Here is a 14,179-nt window from a genome sequence, read left to right on the forward strand (position 1 = left end):
TGCTTAGACATGCTCTGCACGTGTGTGGTGTGGGCCTGTCATTTTGTTGTGTTGCTGTTGGTAGTCATGGTTGCCAGTTCCCACCTGATGTCATGTGGGAGTTCAGACTCATCCAGACCATGCTGAGTGACTGCTAGCTTGCATAACGTCTTCAGGCTGGGATTTAAGTCTAGGATGTACAGGTCATTGGAAATGAGGTTGTTGTGGTATCCTCCATGGATGATAATACGATCTCCCACCATGCAACAGCACATCCCAAACATCCTACAGGGTCCTTTCCCCTTGGGCTCAACCTGCTTCCAGGAAAAGCTCTCTGGACTGAATTTCCACAGATCATTGAAGTACTGTTTCCCATTCCAGCCGCCAAATATGTACAGCTCTCCATTGTAGGCAAAGGCTGAATGACTTGAACGTTCTTCTGGTAGAAGCTGTGCAGAAGGTGTCTTCAGACAACAGTTGGTCTCTGTGTCAAACGCAGTATTGTTGTTTAAGGTCCCCTGGCTCCCAAAGCCCCCAAATATAAACATCTTTGTCCCCATGATGGTGGCAGAGTGACCGTATGAAGCAGGTGGAGGAGTTCCTCTGGTGTTAATTAAAGACCAGACCATTGTGCTGGTGTCCAACTTGTACATGTCATTAGTATAGCCAGTCAGCTGGGTGTATCCTCCAGACACATACATGACCTTCTCCAGGAGACAGGCTGAGTGGTAATACCTTGCTTCTGGAACAGACCCAGAAGTATTGGGCTTGAACCAGCTGTGGGTGTCGACATCAAAGGCATAAAGCACATTGCAGTGAGGAATCTCTCCTCCCCAGATAAAGGCAATCTCTTCTACCAGCACAGCTGTGTGGCCATAGCGCCCAGAGGGAACCTCAGTGGGACTTTGTCCTCCTCCATTTGTCACTGGGGGCAACTTCCTCCAACACAAAGACACTGTGTTGAAGACGTGGACTTCAATCTGATCCCTGTTGTTCCAGTAGTTGTTGTATCCTCCAAATGAGTACAGTTTGTGTCCGACCACCACAGCAGCCTGGTGGGAAGTCTTAGGTCCTCCTTTCAGAGCTATTGTCCAGTGAAACATTTCACAAACCAGCAGCACCGTGAATCAGTTCAACTAATAATTAACAGGTTGTTAAAGGACAGTTTACTCAGCTGGAATAGTTGTTGAATGACATTTGGTTTGTTGGACGTTTACTTTTAAGACAAGTACATTGGTTGTGATGACAATGTTGTGATGTCATTGCATGATGGCATTTAGATCCATCCATACTAGTACAGAGCCTTGGGGGATCCCAGGCAACTAAGGAAGAGGGTTTAAGTGGCTAGACTGACATGATTACACCCACACACTGTGTGAATATTATGCAGCATTGAAGTGACTTAAAGGAGCTATAGTCAACTTTTTCATTGTAGGGCCGACACTTTGTTTACATCCTAGTCTATAGACTAGAATGTAAACAAAGTGTCGGTCTGACAATGGCCATAATGATTATTTTATCATTATTTTACGCTTTTTGTGGTCATTTTTGAATAGAAACACATATATGAAGCTTATTTTTTTATAAAATATTTTCGAAACATTTTTATTTTAGCATCCGTTTTTCAAGAAAAAGTTGACTATAGCTCCTTTAAAGGAGCAGTTCACCCCCAAAATGACTTTTTTGCTATTGATTATTCATGCCATGGAGACTTGACTTCAATAATATATTTTTGTATTCGTTGCGTTCCAAAGACAGAAATGTGATTATAGTAAATGTATCCCCATTTATTCCAGGGAACAATGGGGGTCATTTTATTGAAATCAAATTATTGTCTTAGGAATGCGATAAAAACCAAAACATATTATTGAACTCAAGTCTCCATGGCATGCGTAATCAATAGATAGATAGATAGATAGATACCTTTATTATCCCAAGGGGGAAATTTAGTTGTCCAGTAGTAGCACAGCAGTATACAGTTATTTACAAAGTTACAGAGACGTAAGAAAGATAGATAAGAGGGAAAAAAACAAAACAAAGACAAGAGCAGTACAGTACCAATAAGGAGAAGGTGCATCAATAGAGGGGGCGAATAATATATAAGAATATATACATAAAGTGTCTTGCAAAAGAGACCATAGCAGTCAATGCTAGTTAGTGCAAACAAGTATCTCACTGTCAATGTTAAACAAAGCATAAATACTCAGAAACTACCAACACTAACAACCTAATAGTGCAGTGTCAAAAATCAGTGCGAAAAAAATAAGAAACTAGGAAGCGTGTCACCGCAAGGCGCACATGAGCACTCTTCCTGGAAGGTCCTTAGAGGTCAAAGTCAATACAGCAATTGTTCCTTAGAGGTCAAAGTCAATACAGCAATGGTTCCGTAAGTCTAAGTTAGGAAGGGAGACCTTTTCAAGCGTCCGTTATGTGTCTCGTTGTACAGCTTAAGGGCAGCCGGTACAAAAGATTTTCCTAATCTCTCACATCTCCGTACTGGGTAGGTAAAGCGGTCGTTTCCTCTCTTACTCCAGTAACTGGTGATCTCTAGATGGAGGGGGTGGGAGGAGTTCTCCAAGATAGAATCTAGCTTCTTCGCAGTGCGCACCCTGGTTACTTCCTCCACCCCCTGCAGAGAGGACCCAACGACAGAGCCTGCTTTCTTCACCAGTCTGTTTAGGTTAAACGTGTCACCTGCTCTGTTGTTGCAACCCCAGCATGTTATGCCAAAAAAGAGGACACTTGCCATGACAGACTGATAGAACATCTGTAGCATCCTATTGCACACCCCAAACGATCTCAGTCTTCTCAGGAGGAATAGCCTGCTTTTCCCCTTGCTGTGAATCGCCTGCGCGTTGTCCGACCAGTCCAGTGAACTATTCAGGTGTACTCCGAGGAATTTGTAGTTATCCACGAGCTCAACCACCTCACCGTTAACTCATACCCTGCCAAAAAAAACGTTTCTATGATAAAAACGTCTTTAAAACGTCTTTTTCACTATGGACCTCCCTGCCAGACGTCTTCTGAACGTCTTTTTTAAAAAAATAATTAAAAAAAAAAAAAAAAAAAATTGAAAAAAAAAATTTTGAAAAATTTTTTTTTGGACCTCCAACAGTGTACTAGGCATGATCGCGATCGCGAAATTGCATGTTTAACCCCCATACCAACCCCATCTTTCAAACATGGCAGCCATGTTTGTTTACATTTGAAGAAAACATAAGGGCTCCTTTCTCCTGAATGGCTGAACGGATTTCCAAGCGGATTTTTTTGTTTGAAAGCTGTGAAAAGCATGCACATGCATAGTGCATGATCTGTGCACGAATGTGTGCACCAGCGTGCACACTATTTTTTTAACCCTTTGTTGGCGAACCGGCAATATAAGAGGTCATCCCACTTTAAATATGGCACCGACTGAGTTGGTGCTTGGCACCGGGGGGACTCTCTTGGAGGTGCGGAAGTCCACCACCATCTCCTTAGTCTTGCTTGCGTTGAGCTTGAGATGGTTGTCCTCGCTCCACTGCACAAAGTCCCTAACCACACCATCGTGCTCAGCCGTGTTGTCACCCGAGATCTTGCTGATCACTACGGTATCATCTGAGAACTTCTGCAGATGACAGGTCTTGGAGTTGAAGCGGAAGTCCGATGTATAGAGAGTGAACAGGAAGGGTGAGAGCACAGTTCCTTGAGGGGCCCCCGTGTTGCTCACCAGCACATCGGACCGACAGCCCTGCAGTCTCACAGACTGTGGTCTTTCTGAAAGGTATGCCATGCCACAAAGCCCTTGTCCACCCCCATCAGCGTAAGCTTCTCCGCAAGCAGAGACGGTTGGATAGTGTTGAAAGCACTGGAGAAGTCAAAAAACATAATTCTGACTGTGCTGCCCAGATCTTCCAGATGGGTGAGAGACTTATGGAGCATTTAGGTGATGGCGTCATCAACCCCAATATCAGCCTGGTAGGCAAACTGAAGGGGGTCCAGGTGATCACTGACCGCCGGTCTCAGTAGGTTCAGAACCAGCCGTTCAAAGACCTTCATGACCTGTGATGTCAGGGCGACTGGTCTGTAATCATTGAGGACCGAGGGACGGGTCTTCTTAGGCACTGGGACAATGCAGGAGGACTTCCACAGCTGTGGTACCTTCCCCGTCCTCAGGGAGAGGTTGAAGAGATGCGTGAGGGGGACAGCAAGCTGCTCCGCGCAAGCCTTAAGCACCTTAGAGTTGATGTTATCAGGTCCCGCTGCTTTCCTGGTGTTGACTTTTCCGAGTTGGCGCCTCACTTGCTCTAGAAAAACACACCCAATGTGAAGTGAGCGGTGGTCGTGCTTGCATAACGTCTTCAGACTAGGATATAAGTCTAGGATGTACAGGCTATAGACACACACACACATTGCTATGGCAAAAACATGAGGAGAAATGGCTACACACACACACACACAGCCACTCTATGGAGCGGTTTACCACCGCTCAGAAAGTCATTTTGGGGGTGAACTACTCCTTTAACACCTGAGGCAGATTAGGTCTTCTAAATCCTATCAGTTTCCTGAAAAATGTTGCTCTATGAGTGGTGCTCAAACCAACATTATTATTACTAGAGGTTTGTGCCCATTTCATAGTGAAGTGAAACATGACCGATCATGGACACTGTCCCACGTATAGATCTGGTCAAAGTGTCATGTGAAGCCCATGACCTCCTAGAGGGGGCAGCTTTCCATTCAGACATGCTGCCATTCAGACATTGACTTCTAATTGTCTGAGTGGAGGCACTTCCATAGAGGTAGGGTTAGGTCAATCCACCAATCCCCAAGCTTATGCCCATCTGTACCCATATGGCATATGCTATGCTCATGGACTTAATATAATGTATGCCTCAATATTATGACATCACCCTTTATGTTCATATTAGATCGCACTTATTGATGGTGGTGATGACTAGGGATGTCAACGATTAATCGATTTTCGATTACTCGATCGATTAATCAATAATAATCGATTTTAATATTTCATAATCGAAAATCGACAATTCGGCCCTCCAGATAAAATCATTCATTTATTCATTCAGAATAAAGAATGTACCGGTATCTATGTGTTCCAGAGTTCATAACTCTGGAACACATAGAATTAAAAGTTCACCACTTCACTTCGAACCGAGGTTTGTTTTTTTATGCTATTTTATGGCTTAGTTAGTTAGTTTCAACCAAAATATAGGCTAATATTAATGATAATAGTAAATTGATTTATTATTCACACCAGCACCAACTGTAAACTATAGTGATTAGGCCTACTGTGTAGAGTGGAGGAGCACAGCAGTGTGATTGATTCAGGCTTGATTGTTTGGTAGCCATCATCAAAGAAAAGGGGAAAACAGCGCCCTCTGTATTGTAAGCATCACAGAATCTGTTCTTGAGAGATTAGGTGAACAGTACACTGACACACTAAAAAGAAAGATGAAGAGTAGTAGTTATATGCTACCAATTACCTGAAGAGCCATGTTGTACATAATGTAAATGTGCATTGCAATCCAGTAAAAAAAAAAAAAAAAAAGTAAAAGGTTTTTATTTTTGTATTTTTATTTTTTGTATTTTTTTTTTATTAAAAAAAATTATGAATAATTAATAATCGATTAATAATCAAATATTGTTATAGAAAAATCGATTTTGATACAGGTCCATTTTTTACATCCTAGTGATGACATCATCAGGGGTCACTCCAAAAATAATCACCAATATGACAATTTATATACATTAATTTTAAGCCGTTTCTAATCAATTTGAGGGCTTAGTGGACATTTTTGAGCTGGGTATACAGCAGATTTGGATTCAGCACCCTTTAATTCCCCTAGAAAACAAATAAGCACTTTTTTTCTGAAATCCTGCCTAGTCTAGTAATATAGATGAAGACGACTTGAAATGAGGTATTGGTGTATGTGTCCAATTAATTAACACTCGGGTGACTGAAAAAAATCACTTCCACTCTGACTGCATGTAATTACCCGGTAAATACGCAGTAAATACTGGGTATTACCTAGTAGTTACCTGTACTGTAAAGTAAAGCGTTACCTTTTTTTTAATAGCCAAAAGTATAAAAATATTATGGTTAAAAAGAACTAAAAAGAACCAAGTTAGTTCATTTTTGGGAACCATGAACTTTAGTTCAAAATGTAGAATTATGAACTATGAAATGAACTAGTTCATTTTAGCAGTTTTGAACTTGAACTTGAACTAGTTCATTTTGAAAGTGAACTTTCCCAACACTGGTGTGTGTGTGTGTGTGTGTGTGTGTGTGTGTGTGTGTGTGTGTGTGTGTGTGTGTGTGTGTGTGTGTGTGTGTGTGTGTGTGTGTGTGTGTGTGTGTGTGTGTGGGGTGTGGGGCTGTCATTTTGTTGTGTTGCTGTTGGTAGTCATGGTTGCCAGTTCCCACCTGATGTCATGTGGGAGTTCAGACTCATCCAGACCATGCTGAGTGACTGCTAGCTTGCATAACGTCTTCAGGCTAGGACTTACATTTAAGATGTACAGGTCATCAGACATTGTACCGTGTGCTGTGTATCCTCCATTGATGATGATACGATCTCCCACCATGCAACAGCACATCCCAAACATCCTACAGGGGTCTTTCCCCTTGGGCTCAACCTGCTTCCAGGAAAAGGTCTCTGGACTGAATTTCCACAGATCATTGAAGCACTGTTTCTCATTCCAGCCGCCAAATACGTACAGCTCTCCATTGTAGGCTAAGGCTGAATGACTTGAACGTTCTTCTGGTAGAAGCTGTGCAGAAGGTGTCTTCAGCCAATAGTTGGTCTCTGTGTCAAACACAGTATTGCTGTTTAAGTTCCCCTGGCTCCCCAAGCCCCCAAATACAAATATCCTTGTTCCAATGATGGTGGCAGAGTGACTTTGGGAAGCAGGTGGAGGAGTTCCTCTGGTGTTAATTAAAGACCAGACCATTGTGCTGGTGTTCAACTTGTACATGTCATTAGTCCATCCAGTCAGCACGGTGCCTCCTCCATACACATACATCACCTTCTCCAGGAGACAGGCTGAGTGGTAACACCTTGCTTCTGGAATAGACCCAGAAGTATTGGGTTTGAACCAGCTGTGTGTGTCGACATCAAAGGCATAAAGCACATTGCAGTAGCCTCCCCAGATGTAGACAATCTCTTCTACCAGCACAGCTGTGTGGCCCCAGCGCCCGGAGGGAACCTCAATGGGACTTTGTCCTCCTCCATTTGTCACTGGGGGCAACTTCCTCCAACGCAAAGACACTGTGTTGAAGATGTGGACTTCAATCTGATCCCTGTTGTTCTGGTAGTTGTTGTATCCTCCAAATGAGTACAGTTTGTGTCCGACCACCACAGTAGCATGGTAGGGATTCTTAGGTCCTCCTTTCAGAGCTATTGTCCAGTGAAACATTTCACAAAGCAGCACCACTGTGAATCAGTTCAACCAATAATTTACAGGTTGTTAAAGGACAGTTTACTCAGCTGGAATAGTTGTTGAATGACATTTGGTTTGTTGGACGTTTGCTTTTAAGACAAGTACATTGGTTGTGATGACAATGTTGTGATGTCATTACATGATGACATTTAGATCCATCCATACTAGTACAGAGCCCTGGTGGATCCCAGTCAACTAAGGAAGATGGTTTAAGAGGCTAGACTGACATGATTACACCCACACACTGTGTGAATATTATGCAGCGTTGAAGTGACTTAAAGGAGCAGTTCACCCCCAAAATGACTGTTTTGCTATTGATTATTCATGCCATGGAGACTTGACTTCAATAATATATTTTTGTATTCGTCGCATTCCAAAGACAAAAATGTGATTACAGTAAATGTATCCCCATTTATTCCGGATGGGGACCCAAATGCATTCGGGTCCGGAAACAATGGGGGTCATTTTATTGAAATCAAATTATTGTCTTATAGTCGGGGCGTTAGGGAGATTACATGGTAATTTCGTGCTAATTAGTCTAAAAGCGCCAAATTTTGCACAGATGTAGCCCAGGGCATGCTCTAATGATTTAGCTAGGGCGCCCGAGTCTGCGACATTCGGGGTCACCACAGATCAAGTTGGGCTCCCATCGACTTTCTATACAGGAGGAAAATACCCAGAATTTTTTTTTTCCTGGGTATTTAAATAGGATGTGAGGGGTCTAATTAGGGGTTTGTCATGATGCTGAATCCATTGCAAGCATTTGTTTTGCACAAAAGACATTCATTGGGTTACACATGGCCCCAGAAAATGATGGTTTAGTGATGAAAAGTGATGAGTCATCACTTTTCAGAGTTTTGTGTGTGTTTTCTGGAGCTGTGGCGACCCCGAAGGTCGCCGACTCGGGCGCCCTAGCTAAATCATTAGAGCATGCCCTGGGCTATATCTGTGCAAAATTTGGCGCTTTTAGACTGATTAGCACGAGAAAAGAAAAAACCCTAAGGCCTCCGACTAACATGAATGCTCACCCATACATGTATCGTTTTCTGTTTGCGAAGAAAATTACAAATTTACTTTGTTGGCCACCCAGCCCCCAAAATGGAACGAAGGCCGACATTTTGTTTTAATTTTTTTCCTAATGGCCGGTCCAGGCTGGCCATTAGGAATGAACCAGCCGTTCGGGAGTTGTCCCACTTTTCCCAATAGCCAGCACGTCCCTGCACGGTGCAGGTACCAGAGAAAGCCGTGCTGTTCCCATGCCAGCTCTGATTCTCTGGCTGATCTCCCGTGTTTAATCCTCCTCTCACTCTGACTCGTGAACAAAGCGACAAATGTAACTTGAAGCAGACGCAGGGCAGACGTGTTTTGACCAAAGATGACGTCTATTTTAGTTTTACTTAAATCTTAGCTTCTGGATGTTCCTGGAACAAAATGTTTTGAGATCGGGGTCGTGGTCAAATACTGTACATATCATTTGGGGTAATCCTTGACAAGAAGTTTGAGAACCACTTATATACTGTACTGTAGCAACTTACGTTTTTTTCAGAAAACTGTTGGGATTTAGAAAAAAAATTTAGAATCGGCCTCAAGTCTTAGCCTTGAAAAGAAAATCACACCCAATGTGAAGTGAGCGGTGGTCGTGCTTGCATAACGTCTTCAGAGTCTAGGATGCACAGGCTTTGCTACACACGTTTTGCTATGGCAAAACGCTGAGGAAAAGTGGCTACAGACACACGCACAGCCACTCTATGGAGCGGTTCACCACCGCTCAAACTTAAATAATAGAAAGGAAAAAAAAAAAAAAAAAAAAAAATATATATATATATATATATATATATATATATATATATATATATAGAGAGAGAGAGAGAGAGAGAGAGAGAGAGAGAATTTTCTATAAATTACGTACGCCACGAAGCCTTGAATTATTGGAGATTTATGTTTTTGTTTGTAGGAATCTTTGAGTCTTTTTGACTAGATATGAGTCTCACTTGACTAAATAATAGGATTCTCAGTAGGAGAATATTTGAGTGTCTTTGACTCAACCTGTGACTTTGCATCTCTGCCGGTCATCATATTATCGGCTTAGGAATGTGACAAAAACAAACAAATAAAGAAATAAATCTTGAGGAATTCAAGGCTTCTTGGGGTATGTAATTGATTCAAAATAAGTCATTATTTGGGTGAACCTTTCATGGTTTCATAGGTTCTATACAGAGATAGACTGATATAGCCTATACACAGTAAGGATGGGCAATATGTAAACGCCATGTATCCATATCGAGGTATCAACATGCAAGGTATAGTCTAGGTCAGTTTTCCAAAAATCTTAACCCTGAAGGCAAATCGTGTTAATTTATGGCATACATGTTTCCTAGGGGTATTAAGTCCAAATCTACTGTAGCCTATGACCAGCTCAAAAATTGCTGCTAAGCCCTCAAAATGGACCATTCAATGATGGCGGCCACAGCTGAAACCAAAAAGTGCCAATCAGCTTCCAAGCCACTTTCATGTGTGTGTGCATGCGTAAGTGTGTGTGTGTGTGTGTGTGTGTGTGTGTGTGTGTGTGTGTGTGTGTGTGTGTGTGTGTGTGTGTGCTTAGACATGCTCTGCACGTGTGTGGTGTGGGGCTGTCATTTTGTTGTGTTGCTGTTGGTAGTCATGGTTGCCAGTTCCCACCTGATGTCATGTGGGAGTTCAGACTCATCCAGACCATGCTGAGTGACTGCTAGCTTGCATAACGTCTTCAGGCTAGGACTTAAATCTAAGATGTACAGGTCATCAGACATTGTATCGCATGCTTTGATTCCTCCATGGATGATGATACGATCTCCCATCATGCAACAGCACATCCCCCACATCCCACTTGGATCTTTCCCTTTCGCCTCAACCTGCTTCCAGGAAAAGGTCTCTGGACTGAATTTCCACAGATCATTGAAGTACTGTTTCCCATTCCAGCCGCCAAATACGTACAGCTCTCCATTGTAGGCAAAGGCTAAATGACACAGACGTTCTTCTGGTAGAAGCTGTGCAGAAGGTGTCTTCAGTTGGTCTCTGTGTCAAACACAGTGTTGTTGTTTAAGTTCCTTTGGCTCCCCAAGCCCCCAAATACAAACATCTTTGTTCCAATGATGGTGGCAGAGTGACCTGCTGAAGCAGGCGGTGGAGTTCCTCTGGTGTTAATTAAAGACCAGATAATTGTGCTGGTGTCCAACTTGTACATGTCATTAGTATAGCCAGTCAGCTGGGTGTCTCCTCCATACACATACATGACCTTCTCCAGGAGACAGGCTGAGTGGTAATACCTTGCTTCTGGAACAGACCCAGAAGTATTGGGTTTGAACCAGCTGTGGGTGTCGACATCAAAGGCATAAAGCAAATTGCAGTAAGGATACCCTCCCCAGATGTAGGCAATCTCTTCTACCAGCACAGCTGTGTGGCCACAGCGCCTGGAGGGAACCTCAATGGGACTTTGTCCTCCTCCATGTGTCACTGGGGGCAACTTCCTCCAACGCAAAGACACTGTGTTGAAGACGTGGACTTCAATCTGATCCCTGTTGTTCAGGTAGTTGTTGTATCCTCCAAATGAGTACAGCTTGTATCCGACCACCACAGCAGCATGGCGGGAAGTCTTAGGTCCTCCTTTCAGAGCTATTGTCCAGTGAAACATTTCAGACTCCAGCAACACTGTGAATCAGCCCAACTAATAATTTACAGGTTGTTAAAGGACAGTTTACTCAGCTGGAATAGTTGTTGAATGACATTTGGTTTGTTGGACGTTTGCTTTTAAGACAAGTACATTGGTTGTGATGACAATGTTGTGATGTCATTGCATGATGACATTTAGATCCATCCATACTAGTACAGAGCCCTGGTGGATCCCAGTCAACTAAGGAAGAGGGTTTAAGTGGCTAGACTGACATGATTACACCCACACACTGTGTGAATATTATGCAGCATTAAAGTGACTTAAAGGAGCAGTTCACCCCCAAAATGACTTTTTTGCTATTGATTATTCATGCCATGGAGACTTGACTTCAATAATATATTTTTGTATTCGTCGCATTCCAAAGACAGAAATGTGATTATAGTAAATGTATCCCCATTTATTCCAGGGAACAATGGGGGTCATTTTATTGAAATCAAATTATTGTCTTAGGAATGCGATACAAACCAAAACATATTATTGAACTCAAGTCTCCATGGCATGCGTAATCGATAGAAAAAAACACACCCAATGTGAAGTGAGTGGTGGTCGTGCTTGCATAACGTCTTCAGACTAGGATATAAGTCTAGGATGTACAGGCTACAGACACACACACACACACACACACACACACACACACACACACACACACACACACACACACACACACACACACAGCCACTCTATGGAGCGGTTTACCACCCCTCAAAAAGTCAAGTGAAACGTGACCGATCATGGACATTGGCCCACTTATAGATCTGGTCAAAGTGTCATGTGAAGCCCATAACCCCTAGTGGGGGCTTCCATTCAGACATGCTGCCATTCAGACATTGACTTCTAATTGTCTGAGTGGCGGCACTTCCATAGAGGTAGGGTTAGGTCAATCCACCAATCCCCAAGCTTATGCCCATCTGTACGCATATGGCATATGCTATGCTCATACTTAATATAATGTATGCCTCAATATTATGACATCACCCTTTATGTTCATATTAGATCGCACATATTGATGGTGGTGATGACTAGGGATGTCAACGATTAATCGATCAATTAATCAATAATCAATTTTAATATTTCATAATCGAATATCTAAAAATAATAATATTCTTTTCCTGATTTTTTTTAATCATTTGTATGCTATTTTATGGCTTAGTTAGTTAGTTTCAACCAAAATATAGGCTAATAATAGAATTAATTATAATAGTAAATGGCCATTGATTTATTATTCACACCAGCACCAACTGTAAACTATAGTGATTAGGCCTACTGTGTAGAGTGGAGGAGCACAGCAGAGTGGCAGTTCCCCCCCCCCCCCCATCTCAGACACATGTGTGATTGATTCAGGCTTGATTGTTTGGTAGCCATCATCAAAGAAAAGGTGAAAACAGTGCCCTCTGTATTGTAAGTATCACAGAATCTGTTCTTGAGAGATTAGGTGAACAGTACACTGACACACTAAAAAGAAAGATGAAGAGTAGTAGTTAACTCATACAGTGCCTATCCCTCGGGATAATTTGGGCCGTATTAACGTCCTGAGTGCCTATCCCGAACTAGTTCGGCTTTTATTTTTTTATTTTTTTTTGTAGCCCCACTATATTCTGTTTACACGGCCCGCGAGAGCGTCGCGCCGCCGATATTTACCATCCACTCCAATGCAATCCAGGATCTTTAGAGCTCATTTTCTCTGTTCCGTGCATATCCATGAGGTGTGCAAGGTTTAATCATGGCTAAATCGCCGAAAATAGGGCTTCTAAAATGCTTGGTAGCCAATAGCTAACTTCAAGCTAACTTCATCCTGTTCCTGTAAATGAACAGAGGAAAGTGTTCTGGCGCATCATGGCTGCGCAGGGCTTGTGCATGTACCAGTGTATCTTTATGGTGAATTCTTTGGCCACTGGGCGCCCTCTAGTGGTGAAAGCTGGCACTAATAGGGTTAAGCTACCAATTACCTGAAGAGCCATGTTGTACATAATGTAAATGGGCATTGCAATCCAGTAAAAAAAGAAAAAACAGAAGAAAGAAAAACGTTTTTATTTTTGTATTTTTATTGTATTTTTGAAGCGGTGAAAGCCGCTTCCAATGAGTGGCTTTGTGTGTCCCACGCCCATATATGGTAATTTCAGTCCAGAATGAACAGGCTTTTTCAAAAACAAAATGTGTGTTTCATGTCCATATATGGTCATTCCAGTCCAGAATTAACAGGTTTTATCTGTCCCGTATGTCCGTCTGTCCATCCGTACGTACGTACTGTAAGTGTGTAGTGTCCGTCCCGGTCTGATGATCGGATACTTTGAGGATTGGTCAAGCTTCACATGACAATTCGGCCCTGCAGATAAAATCATTAATTCATTCAGAATATAAAGAATGTATAGATCACAGAGTTCATAACTCTAGAACACATAGAATAAAAGTTCACCGCTTCACTTCGAACCGAGGTTTGATTTTTTTTATTAAAAAAATAATGAATAATTAATAATCGATTAATAATCAATTATTGCTATAGAATAATCGATTTTGATAAAGGTTCATTTTTGACATCCTAGTGATGACGTCATCAGGGGTCACTATGTATTTTCCAAAGGTTTTCCCATTGGATGACGTCTCTCTGTGATAAAGTTGTTTGAAAAAATAATCACCAATATGACAATTTATATACATTAATTTTAAGCCGTTTCTAATCAATTTGAGGGCTTAGCGGACATTTTTGAGCTGGGCATACAGCAGATTTGGATTCAACACACTTTTAATACCCCTAGAAAACAAATAAGCACTTTTTCTGAAATCCTGCCTAGTCTAGTATACATATTGATGAAGACGGCTTGAAATGAGGTATTGGTGTATGTGTCCAATTAATTAACACTCGGGTGACTGAAAAAAATCACTTCCACTCTGACTGCATTTATCGGTCAAATTGACAGGTAAATTCTCTCCCTTTTGGCCCAGGAGAGCAACACCTCCTTCCCTGCTGCCAGCGGGGGTTCTATTGACTTCCAAATGTGAATTAGCATTTCAATTGACCTCTCAAATGGGGAGCGCAAAAGGTGTGAAATTCTGTCCTTG

The sequence above is a fragment of the Nannobrachium achirus genome (genome assembly GCF_963921795.1).
Source record: "Nannobrachium achirus genome assembly, chromosome: 5".
NCBI classification, from domain to species: Eukaryota; Metazoa; Chordata; class Actinopteri; order Myctophiformes; family Myctophidae; genus Nannobrachium; species Nannobrachium achirus.